At 44.1% G+C, this 12937-nt stretch overlaps 1 protein-coding gene across 1 annotated transcript in view; it reads left to right on the forward strand.

Moving 5' to 3' along the window:
- The first annotated feature begins 1028 nt into the window (after nt 1-1028).
- Nucleotides 1029-12937, forward strand: part of IRF6 (interferon regulatory factor 6) — a 55327-nt gene continuing 43418 nt past the window's right edge. The window contains exon 1 of the mRNA XM_045049141.1: nt 1029-1050. The gene's annotated coding sequence lies outside the window, so the exon portion shown is untranslated. The remainder of the gene's footprint in view (nt 1051-12937) is intronic.

The raw sequence follows: 12937 nt of genomic DNA on the forward strand, positions 1-12937 counted from the left end.
CCGTTTTACGTCGCCTTGTACGACAGGCGTTAGAACTTCCTGGTCTCGATTCCGCCCTCTAGCGAGACCCTTTGGAAGCACATGCCCGCGTGCCTATTTGTTGGTCTGAGTTCTAGAACGTTGGCCGGCCAGCTTGGGACCGCGGGGGTGAGTAGACGGGTGGGCGTGCTTTGTGCTTCCGTTTTGATTGTGGGAATCCTCCCGCGTAAACGTACAGGAGCGGAGGTGGTCGAATGCCCTGACTTTATGTTATGCTATAATAAAAAGACCAACCAATATTTAAGGGTGCCGGCACATCTCACTTCATTGTCACAGCAGTACACACACAAAGGGGTCCTGTTAATAAGCCCGATATTGTAGATGAGGAAATGGATGCTTAGTAAACGTTGCACACTAAAAAAACAGCAATAATAGTAACAAAACGTGACACACTGGCAAAAGAGGATGGGGAACTAACTTTGACGCCACCACAGGCGTTTACCCACTAGAATCGGCCACCTGCGTATGCTGTATCAAGAATGGGGACCTAAGGCTGGGATACCAGCGCCCACTCGACTCCCTTGTTTTCTGAAAGTACTGGAAGAGTCCCTAGAAATAAATGTATTCCTTCATTTATCATGTTAGAAGAGCAGAAACATATCAGGGGAAGTAAAGTGACTTTCCTAAAATCAGCCAGAGTCAGTGTTGGAGAATGCCATAAAACTGGAGGGTCTCAACTGAACTTGGACGAAGGGGATGGAAAAACTTTTTTAAGGTGGTGTGAACATTCTATATCTTGATGGTGGCAGTCGTTATGTCTTGTATACAACTACAAAAATTGTACAGTTAAAATTGGTGAGGTTTTTTTTAAATGTTTATTTATTTTTGACAGAGAGACAGAGCATGAGTGGGGGAGGGGCAGAGAGCGAGGGAGACACAGAATCTGAAGCCGGCTCCAGGATCCCAGCTGTCAGCACAGAGCCCCACACAGCGCTCGAACTCACAGACCGTGAGATCATGACCTGAGCCGAACTGGGACACTCAGCCGACTGAGCCACCCAGGCGCCTCTGGTGAGTTTTAATGTATGTAAATAATAACCTCAATAAATAAACAGAAGGAAGCACAAAACAAAACTAGACTCTGTACTTCAGCAACAGGCACAGGTGTGCGGGGCTTCTGGAATTCATGGGATAAATATAGCAACTCTTTTTCCCCTAGTAATAATATAATATCATGTTCTAGAAGAACAAAGTGATAAATCAGAGATTGCAGAATTCATCTGAATATTTACGGTAAAATGGGAGCCATCAAAGAGAGGGTTCCCTTGGCTCTGCTATTAGGGGTGCTTCTGTGGGAACATTTGAGCTTTCGCTGATATCACGTCTCCCATGGGCAAATTGTACTAGAACTACTAGAATCCTATTCTTGGTTCTAGTGACCATCTACTGCTCCCAATTAGATTCTGGGAGGTTGGCGTTGGGTAGGGAGGGCAGGGGAAGGCCTATCAAGAAAATGTGCAAACAGCCAGTGGTGTCAGCAGCTGGCCCAGCCAAGGCAACCAGAAACAAACACATCTGTCTTCTAATTTGAAGATAAAAAGGTATACTTATGTCAACAAAAGGCTGTTTGCAAAATGTCATCATATATTTTAAGGCACTAACCACAGTATAATCTGACTGTAACAATAAAGTCATACTTTATTTTCCCTTCCACCCTGTCCGGAGCGCTCCAGCTTCTCTCCCCAGCGGCAACCAGTTCCTTGGTGTTCTTCCAGAGATCTTCTATAAAAAGCTATACTCTTGAGCACTTGAGATGACTCCTTACTGTCTCCTGGTTTCCACGTCCTTGTGGTCTTGTGGACAGGTCTAGACTGTTCTCGGGTTCAGGCAAAACTGTGCCTCACCCCACCCAAACAGTCTCATTGCTGGCTCACTAGACAAGGAAAAAAGACTCCTTCTTCTCCTATAAGTATTTATACTAGCCTTTAACAACATGAAAAGGAACCCTGAGAATCCAAAATTTAAACATTTTTTTCATGCCTTCAGTGAAAGTTCTCCTAGTAAAAACCCACACAAAGAAGATGCGTGAGCCAAATAGTGAAGGATGTGGAAAAATCATAATGAAGCCCAAATTTGTTCTCCTTTCTTCTTCCCATACTCAGCCCTTACTTTTCCCTCCTCCAAGGTTTTCTTTAATGTTTATCTGCAGGCATTCAGTATTTTCAGAGGTAAAGACAGCCCAGGAAATAATCTTTTAACTAGTGTGCAGAGATATTAATGGATTAATGTAACTTTTCCCAGGATATTTGCAATTCCCCAGACTCCCTAGGAGAATGATCTCAAAAGGTGGGAGAGAAGTGGCTGTCCCTTAGGACAAGAATATCAGAATATTCAGGAAGGTTAACACCTTTAGAAGAAAAAAACTTATTCTTTGGAAAATTTCAAGTATATACAAAAGCAGACAAAATGGTATAAGGTACTCACACGTACCCCATAACTCAGCTTCAACAATCGCCAACACAAGGCCATCTTATTTCACACATGCACCCAACCATTGTCCCTGATCTCCCTCACCCCCACATTATTTTTGAAACAAATCCTAGACATCATATTATTTCATCTGTAAATATTGTCATATGCATTTTGACAAGATAAGGATTCTTTTCTTTAAAAATAGCCATAATAGAGGCGCCTGGGTGGCTCAGTCGGTTGAGCGTCCGACTTCGGCTCAGGTCATGATCTTGCGGTCCGTGAGTTTGAGCCCCGTGTCAGGCTCTGTGCTGACAGCTCAGAGCCTGGAACCTGCTTCAGATTCTGTGTCTCCCTCTCTCTCTACCCCTCCCCTGCTCACACTCTGTCTCTCTTTGTCTCTCAATAATAAATAAAGGTTAAAAAATTTTTTAATAAAAAATTAAAATAGCCATAATGGCATTTCACCTAAAAATGACAATTATTTAATAACATCGTGTATCTAGTTGGTGTTCAAATTTTTCATTGTTTCATAAATGTCATCCTGTTTTTCTTTACACTTTCTTTGTTTAAGGTCTTCTGTTCTCTATATTTCTTGCAGATAGGTTGCTGGACTTAGAATTTTGATCAGACTTCATTATAGTTAGTGTTTTATGCTTCCTACAGGAGGCATATAATGTGATTTTCTGTTATTTGGTGCTACCAGCCATTGGTGCTTAATGTCTCAATTCATTAATTCATTAGAGGTTGCATTCCAGTTCTATCACAGGGGTGATATCCTAGTTCTGTTATTTCTTCCTCACTCCCTTGCTGAACTATCTCTATGAAGACGACTTCTCCCTTATCGAAACTTTGGTGACCCAGTGGTACAGTTTCTATAGGAAAGGCAGAATAAATGGTTGATTCCCTCCCTTCATTTTCAAATTTTCAACACAAGGAGTCAATTCTCTGTTTTCTAATGGTAATTAGTCAAGTTTTTGTTTTATTTTTAGTACCATTATGAACTCACGGAATTATACAAATTGATGTGTTTTCACCGCTTGCGTATATTATGGTGTATATTGTTTGAAAGAGATTATTTGATATATAACTATATATTTTAAGAGACGAATAAACAAACCACTTTCTAATGCAAACTACAAAAAGTTAGCAGAGGTCTATCTCAGATTCTCAGTGGGGTGGGTGTGGAAATTAGGAGGTGAGTGGGCCGGGGGTGTACGATTTGAAGCTATAGATCAGATACTGAAGATATTTGAATGCTGCAACTAATGTGATAACTTATGTAATAGCAAGGACACATGGATTCAAGATACATTGATAGGGAGCCATATGTAATGCAAAGGTATGCCTTTCTAATGACGGAAGTTCAGACATCTCAACTACTTATTTGGGAGGGCTCTGGGGAAAGTTCTTATGCACACCCACACATTTATCTCCTCTCCTCTAGAGGGCTTAAATCAGATAGTTTCCTACACACAAGACCAGCTTCTCCACCACATGTATACACATGCGTCTATATACACCCCAAAGCATTCCAGCCTCTCCCTGAGAATGCTGAGAAATTAGTATCTCACTACCCTTATAATAAAAGGAGTTTATTCATTAAAAAATACATAGACTAGACACCACATGCCAGGTCTATGCTAGCAGCTGAGGCTAGGAGAAAGAAAACGGTCCATGCTGGTCTCTTAAAGGAGTTTGCAGTCTGGTTTAGATATGGATAAATATGCAGATTATGATTGCAATACTCTGTGATAAATGCTGAACCAAGAAATGCCGATGCCCAGGAAGCAGCCAGGATGTTGTTTTAGGACAGGGTGGGGTTTGGGGCCAGGGTGGGTCTGCTACCATTGAGCATTTGTCCGTCAGTCACATTCATTGACCATTAGGATTGAATTCCAAATTGATCTAGATTCTAGATCTTAGTCTGTATGAGTTGTTTCGGCTGACTTCATGGACAGCGTGTGCATGTGTGTGTGTGTGTGTGTGTGTGTGTGTGTGTGTGTGTTCAAGACAGGATATGAAGGATATAGGACAACAGGAAATTAGAAACCTGTGTAGTCATCGGATTCCACAGCATTTATTGTGTATGGAGCAATACATTTTCAAGGTGGAGCACATTTTAGAAAATGCAATTATGTGTGAGAAAAGAAAAGCTTTGTAATGCACTTAAGTGTAGGTAGAAATATAAAATATTGATATATATAGTTCCTACCCTTTCTGTTCATCTGTACCCATAACAAGTTCCCATTGTCAAACCCAGAGCCTGGAAGATAGTGACTTTTAATAAATATGTTTCCTCGGGTTTATTAGAGATTCATTTATATTAGGTCAAGCCTAAAAATGAAATACTTTATCAGATTATATTAATCTGATTGAGATGGAGCCTAAAATGCTATGCTAGAGGGGAGAAAGCTTTACATATCCTCTTCTAGTGGAATATTGGTACAACTATACTCTATTTTTCATATTTTGGGGCAGGGCTCTGCATGCACACATTCACTCATTTATCAAACATTTACTAAACAGTTGCTGTATTCCAGGCATGATGCTGGGCATCAAGGATTTTATTTTATTTTATTTTATTTTATTTTATTTTATTTTATTTTATTTTATTTTTAATATAGTTTATTGTCAAGTTGACTGACATACTGTGTATACAGTGTGCTCTTGGTTTTGGGGGTAGATTCCTGTGATTCACCGCTTACATACAACACCCAGTGCTCATCCCAACAAGTGCCCTCCTCAATGCCCATCACCCATTTTCCTCTCCTCTCTGCCCCACCCCCATCAACCCTCAGTTTGTTCTCTGTATTTAAGAGTCTCTTATAGTTTGCCTCCCTCCCTCTCTGTAACTATTTTCCCCCTCTCCTTCCCCCATGGTCTTCTGTTAAGTTTCTCAAGTTCCATATATGAGTGAAAACATATGGTATCTGTCTTTCTCTGACTGACTTATTTCATTTAGCATAATACACTCCAGTTAGACATCAAGCATAACACTCCAGTTAGACATCAAGGATTTTAAAAGCTCCAACCTCAGACTTTTCCCTTGAAGATCTCATAGTCTATCTGGAGAGACAAAGCAATTAAATAATTGCATCATCATGGGCTAAAATCTATATTAGGAAGTACCTGGCTGGCTCAGTTGGAAAAGCGTGTGACTCTTGATCTTGGGATCATGAGTTTGAGCCTATGTTGGGTGTGGAGACTACTTAAATAAATAAAGGTTTAAAAAAATAAAATAAAATCTGTATTAGAAGGATGTAGAAGGGGTTCTAGGAACCCAGAGGATAAAGAAACTCATTCTTCTGTGGAGGGAAGGGAGAGGGTCATGGGGAGCTGCACAGAGGCTATGCTGAGTCAGGGTTTCCCAGGTGAGCAGTAGGGAAAGAATACTCCATGGAGACGGAATAACACGAGTAAAGGTGTAAAGATGTGTTTGGAAAACTGCAAGCCCATGTTGCTGGGGTGCATTGTTGAGAGAGGAGTAGTTGGTGAGGCCAACAGGGAAGGTGGCAGTCCGTTAAAGGCCTTGCACATCTTGCTGGGGGGTTTAGGCCCAACCCCACATAAGCTGAGAAGCCATTAAAGCATTTCAGGCAAGGGAATTATGTGATCAGATTGGGATTTCAGAGAAATCATAATGTTTGGTGTAGGGGACAAGGGTATTATATCTTCCTTTTTGATGCCTCCCCTAAGCAGTTATTTTGCTATCCATGCTGCCCACCAAGACTTTGGAGACTTTTTCATATTTTTACCAAATACTTCCTTACACTTCTCAACATTTTTGAAACTAGCATCTCAAATGTCCCCGATAGAAGCATCCTAAGTAGAGACTATAGTGAAGTAGGTTTATGAAATCCACACCCACCCATGCTGGTCCCTGTGCAGGGCCTTGTTACAACACAAGGGCATCCACTGGGCCAACCTAAGGGTGTTGCTCCCCACAGCTATTAACTTCTTCTGTTCTGCCTTTTTGGCCTCAGAGATCCTGCACCCATGTATCTAACAAAAAAAAGGTCATTTGCTTCACATGTGCTTGAGAATTTTATTAGACATCCAAGTAGAGAGATCCAAGAGGTAGTCAGAGATGCACAGAGATGTGTGCATATCTGCGCTTCCGGGGAGAGATCCAAGATGCCAGGAGGCCCAAGCACATCTGTGAGTGGTCAGCATATGAATAAGACAGAATTACATCACCTAGTGTAAATACAGAGAAGGGGTCTGAGAACTGAGCCCTCAGGCCCTGCAAATTTAAGAGGCTGGGGGTGGGGTCACTGTTGAGGAAGAACAAGCAAGGTGACTGAGAAGGAGCAGCCACTGGAGAAGGAGGAAAGCTGATACTTTCTTCCATTTACTGACTGATCCTTCTCAGGAAAGGTAGGTTTACAAAGAGGATGAAAAAAAAAAAGAGGCTAAGACTGTGGATACTGGATTTAGATGGACTGGATTCAAATCTCAGTCATATTAAGTACTAAATGAGTTTACACTTTATATGTGTCACTGGGTCCAGAATATCACCAGGAGGGTATCTGCTTGTTGAGTAATCATTGTGACCACTGCACTCTGGGAATATACTGAGTGCCAAGGCAATTCATGTGAAAGAATCAAACGAAAGCCCTAGCTTCAGGGAGCTCACAGTCCAGAGGGAAGGGGCAGCCCTCAAAGTCATTCTCCATGACATCACGACATGATCAATTCTTTAATGAAACTATGAGCCATGCACTGGGAGAGCAGAAAGGGGGAATGATTAATCCAGCCTGTGATGGCCTGACTTAAAGGTGATGCATTTTTTTTATCATTTGTCTTTTACATGTCAAGTTGCCCGAGAAAATCTTGACTCTTCTACCGCCAGTCCATCTATGTGACAATTTATGAGAATTTTTTTTTCTTTTGGAAAGAAGAAGCATAGATTGTGGGCACAGATTGTGATCCTACTTTTTGACAAATGAAGAATTACCATCTCGAATGAAATTGAATCCATAATTGCCTATTAGTCCAAATCAACAGCAGCTGCTCTTATGTTTTCCCACATTTGACTGTTACCCCAGTGTAGCACTCACATCACAGGCTAAACCGGGGAGCCTATCACATCTGGTGTGGTAGGCTTCAGTGATCTCAATCTTTTTCCTTGGCTGATGATTTACTTTCCATTTGGGGGGGCAGATGGTTTCTTCAAATAGGGAAGCCCCAATAAACATTGGCCTTTCTCAGATTTAACAGCCATACATTTCTCATGAACAAGATTTCTAGCATCTTTGTGTGCTTTTTATTACTCTTTGCTTTCTTCTCTATGCATTCATTCTGGTTAAAACTGAAAGCTTGAGACCTAAAATTTGTAACTGAAGATGTCCTTCCATGAATTTATTGTAAAGTCTGGCAGTGAAAAGTCCACCAGGGCAGATTGCAGAGCTGTTTGCAGCTCAGTGTTGAGCACAGTGGGCTCTTCTACCCTTCTTCTGCAAACTTGTAGGTCCTCCAGTTCTGCCTGAAGACAGGGCTGGAGTTTGAGAGCCAGATGAATGTTTGGATCACTGCATCCTCCAATCCTAACGTAACTGTAACAGCAATCCTTCTGGTGGTAGCGTGGATGATGGTGAATGTATTTGGGATAAGACAGATTCCATTGGAAAGGGAAAGGAAGGTAGCATGGGTAAGGGTTGAGCATTGGTAGCTGAGATCCAAGGAGGAATTTTTTTCAACCGCCCAGGAATATACCCTGAAATCACTCTTTGCTCTTCAGAAAACAAAAAGACCTTGAAAATCATTCAAAGAAAAGAAAGAGAACTGTATTCTTGATTTTAAAATGAAGGATAATCTACCCTTTTCTTTTAGGAAAGATTTGTTTCTTAAGTATATTACTTGAAGAGCAGTCATTCTTCAAAGTTGTTCCTGTGCTTCAGCCTTTACCTAAAAGAAGGAATTTCTTTTAATATAGGAATCCCAGTGATGCTGAGGACAACGGACTGAATGTTTGTATCCCCCCAAAATTCATATGTTGAAATCCTAACCCCCAAGGTAATAGTATTTGGAGGTAGGGCCTCTGGGAAATGATTAGTTCATAAAGGTGGAGCTCTCATGATGGAATTTGTGCCCTTATAAAAGAGACTCCAGAGAGCTCCCTCATCCTTTCCACCATGTGAGGACAAAGCGAAAAGATGGCCAAGAAGAACCAGGAAGCCGGCTGTCATCAAACTCCGTATCTGCCAGTGCCATGATCTTGGACATCCCAGTCTCAGAACTGAGAGAAAAAGATTTCTGTTTATGGTATTCTGTTATAACAGCTCAAACAGACCAAGACATCAAGCTTCTACACACGTACGTTAGCGGGAAGTGCAGTCTTCCCCCTGATTTGGCCAAATCTCTCAACAGTTCAAACACAGCCCAAAGGGTCAGTCCTGGTTACACTGATGTTAAGCGGTCACTGCTGAAGCCTAGCTGTGTTCCAGGGGGCAAGAGCAGACATTCTTCCTGCCTTCCCCTTCCCTGACCTTGGCTGCCCCAATTTGTTACAGTCAGCCTTACGCATGCCATGCCAGAGTTAGCTAGCTCCCAATGGTGTAGCCCTTCAGCAGATAGCCACTTCCCCAGGGACTCCCGCAGTGTCAAGCTGGATGGGTTGGAAGGAGGCTCCAGCATCGGCCTCATGTTGTTCGCAGAGTCAGATCTCCCCTCTGATGGGCTCTAGGCCCTTGGACACCAGTCCCGATTCTCCCCTGTCATGGTGAACGCCATTTCAGCAGCCTAATTGCAACTGTCTGTCATTGAGCCCCTGTCAGGATACCCTAAGTTCATCTGACATGTTCTGCTGACTCTGAATCTCAAAGAGACTAGATCAATAATAATGAGCTGTTGTTGTTGTTGAGCATTATTTACTCTCTAAGTACAAGTTCCTATTAAATTAAATGGAATGAAACAGGAAGGGTGAGGAGGAGTTGGCTCTGCCGTCCCAGATGAGTATATGCGTGTGTGTGTGTGTGTGTGTGTGTGTGTGTGTGTGTGTGCATGTGTGTGTACACGTGTACTGTGGGGAAAGGAGCTGGTTATAATGACCAGGCCCTGAGGGCATATTCTTCTGGAGTCCAGGATTCTTCTTTGTTCTGATTTCCTAAGGAGCCTAGGGTAAGGCCGATACAAAGGTATTGAAGACAGATTTTGGGTGATGGGGAAATTTTATAACATCTCACTAATTTGCCATCATCAGTCTACAGTCTAAAATTCTTGAACTTACAGACAGTTTGGGCAGTTGGGCAGTTTGCACTGCCAACAGTAACCATATCGGACGTTTCTGTAAGTTTTGACACTCACATAGCAGATCAGAGACGAGTCATATGTTGGTATGCCAGGAAACCCAAAAGCTGTTTAGAGCCCTGGGAATCCAGAGAGAGACAGAGATGTTTCTTTGGCCTAGCACAGACAGATTCATTTGGCACAATTAGTAATGCTGAGCACCTCCTCTATGCTAAACCTTTAGAGAAGGAAATGCTGTGGCTCCTTCTGTGGAAGAGATGATCGCCTCCCTGGGGACAGCAGGAGGATGCAATCCTAGAAACGGTTAAGACCACAGACTCTGTTCAGGGCCTCTGGGCCTGGCCTTTAGCTGCCCTGGCTACCATTGTGTGACCAGCTACCTCTGCAGGGAAATGCTTACGTGTCCTCCCACATAGTCACTCTGCACAGTGGCAACTGATTCTTCGAGTCAGGGAAGAGTTTGCTCCCAGTCGTCAGGGCATTTGGGTTGAGAGAGGCAGCTGACATCCCTTCTGTCTGGTCCAGGACTCGGGTAGAAATAGTAGCTTTCCGCTTTATCATTCACCGAGTGTTTTCAACCCAGGAAGGTAGGCACAGACGTGTCCCGGGAGAGGGTGGCTACTGTGCCCAGAAAGGTGGATCCCTTGTCGTGGTGATGAATCATCTGAAAAGGTAAAAGCAAAACAAAACCAGAAACAAAAACCAAGTCTAAGTCAAGGTGGGTGGTACTGGGGACCGGGGCTGGCAGGGACATCTACCCTAGTGCTGGATTAGAAGAGGTTGGCCTTCTCCTGGGAGAGCGAGGTAGGTATTTCTTACAAGAAGTGAGGTCCCCCAGTTTTCCACAGGGCTATGGGAAAAATTGCTTGTAATTATGTTAATTACAACAACAGAGCCCTTCACTTCTCAGGAGGGCTTTTCATCTTCAAAGGGGCTCCAGGATGGAGCATTAATACTTGACATGAAAGTCTTTGGAGTTTCAGAACTGAAGGCAGAGGGGCCCTAGCTATGTGGGGGCTGGGGCACGGGCGCTGTCTTGGAATGCCAATGCCCAAGGAATTCTCTTGCTGTAAGGTGGGGATCAGGTTAAAGCAGGGATACATCCCAGAAACTGGCCCTCATCTCACTGAAATTGGAGGGGTAGAGGGACTGAAGTGTCACCTCACTCCCCTATACTGGGACTCCCCGTTAAATTTGAATTTCAGATAAACACTAAAAGCACAAATGCACTACACAATTTGCTTATACACGCCCACACACAGCAAGTGCCATCAGAGGCTGGGCTTCCTACCTGATAGACTCCTACCAGAGAGGTCAGCAAATCCGGGCGTGTTCCCCCCAGGGCCATAGGGAACAAGGGCTCCTCAGACCTGCCCAGACCCAGCCTCTTTCCCACCCCCGTGTGGGAATGCCAGAAAGTCCTCCTTTCAGCTCTGTCAGGGCTAGAACTCAGGGCTGGGCTGCTGGGTCCAGTCCAGCCTCCCCAACTCCTTTATTTACCTTGGATTTGGGATGAAACAGCCTCAGGAGTGGAATGTCTCAAGCGTCCCCTCCCCGCTTCTCTCCCGTCTTTCCTTCTCTGCACCCTGACCTCCACCCCACCACTCTGTAGTTTGAGCGAGACATCTGTGGCCGCCCACCCCCAACTCCCAAAACTGCTGGAATCACAATTCTCCCGTGACAAAAACCAGAGCAAGATGGTCACTGGGCTGAGATGAGCTTCCAGCCTCGGCAGTGGAATCCAGGCTGCCAGGACGGGTCTGGGCCTGAACTAGAAATGCCGGAGGGTTCCTGGGCTGGGCGGGAAGGGGAGACAAGCTGGCACTTGCCACAGCACAGAATAGTAACTGGGAGGTGGCAGTGCCTGCTCTGAAACAGAGCGAAACTCTCAGGGCCTCCAGACACAGGCACACTGGTTCCCAGGCCCCTAAAGCTCCAGAGCTGGCCCCCGGGCTCAGTCAGTTAGGGTCAAGGGCAGAGCATGTTGCCTTCTTCACGCCCCCAGGACAGACAGATGGTCACACACATTTACATCCTGGGATATTACCTCGGCCAGTGGGCACGATTAACATTCCAAAGCTTCGGTTCCCCCTCATGACCTCATGGAAAGGGCACGAAGTCAGTCAGATAGGGCGGGTCAGCTTCCCACTCACCGTTTACCAGCTGAGTGACCTCGGGTAAGACTCTCTTAACAAATTTTTAAAAATGCCCCCGATGTACTTGAAACTAAAGCCATTTAAGGAAAATGGTGGTGGGCAAGATGAACCTGGCCGATTGGCTGGCAGTGCTGTATAGAAGGCAGGGCACTGAGCTGCAGCTGTTCCTTCAAAGTACAAGATGCTGGGAAGATTCCAGAAAAGCTAATATTGGTAAATCACTCTTAGAATCGTATTGGGGAAGAACAACTTTCCCCTCTGGATTAAACATTTACCCCTCTGGGTAAAACATGCTAGTGTTTCTTTCCCTCCTCATCCTTTCTTAATGAATTAAAAGTACATGAATATATGAACGGAGTATGACACACTCAGTTCATGGGCATCATTCAAATCATGACCTGCACTTCCAGAAGTATGTTGAGCCCTGCACAATAAATGTTTGTTGATTGACTAACTAACCTGTCTGATTAGATGAAAGGGCAGAAGCAAGGATTGATTTCATGTCAGCTGAGTAGATCTTCTTAGAAATCCTGCCTCTTATTTTAGAAGCTTCAAAGATTAGTGTTTTATTTCCCCAAATCCCCACTCACTGGCTCTACTATTTTGTTACCTCCTTCCATTTCTATTTATGCAGCAGCGATGCCCGGCTCTGCAGATAATGTTTTGTAACTAGTGAACTAGAACAGCAAGAGTGTTGAAGATACTTGGCTATGCTAAGGGATTTGTCAGCCAGGCACCTGGCCAGGGAAGGCCTGGTGGGTCCTTCCTTGGATTTGAAAGGCCAAGGAGAAAAGCTGCTACTGTTAGCAGCCCAACGTTATGCAGATGTCACTGTGCTGGGGAGGGACAGGTGGTGTGTGGGCTGCCTCGTCTCTAATTCCTAGGTCTGAACAAAATAGGGGAAAAAACAGTCCCAACAGAGTGGGATCGGAAGTATCCCAGGGGAGTTAAAACCAGGTAGCGCCATACATGAGACTTTGATAACAAGTGGGAACAGCCCTGGGATAGGGGGTGGTGTAAGGGACAGACGAAGAACTGTTTCTACTCTTAATTGATCTCTCCTATGAGTCATTTTATCTCAT

The sequence above is a fragment of the Felis catus genome, chromosome F1, assembly GCF_018350175.1.
Source record: "Felis catus isolate Fca126 chromosome F1, F.catus_Fca126_mat1.0, whole genome shotgun sequence".
NCBI lineage: Eukaryota > Metazoa > Chordata > Mammalia > Carnivora > Felidae > Felis > Felis catus.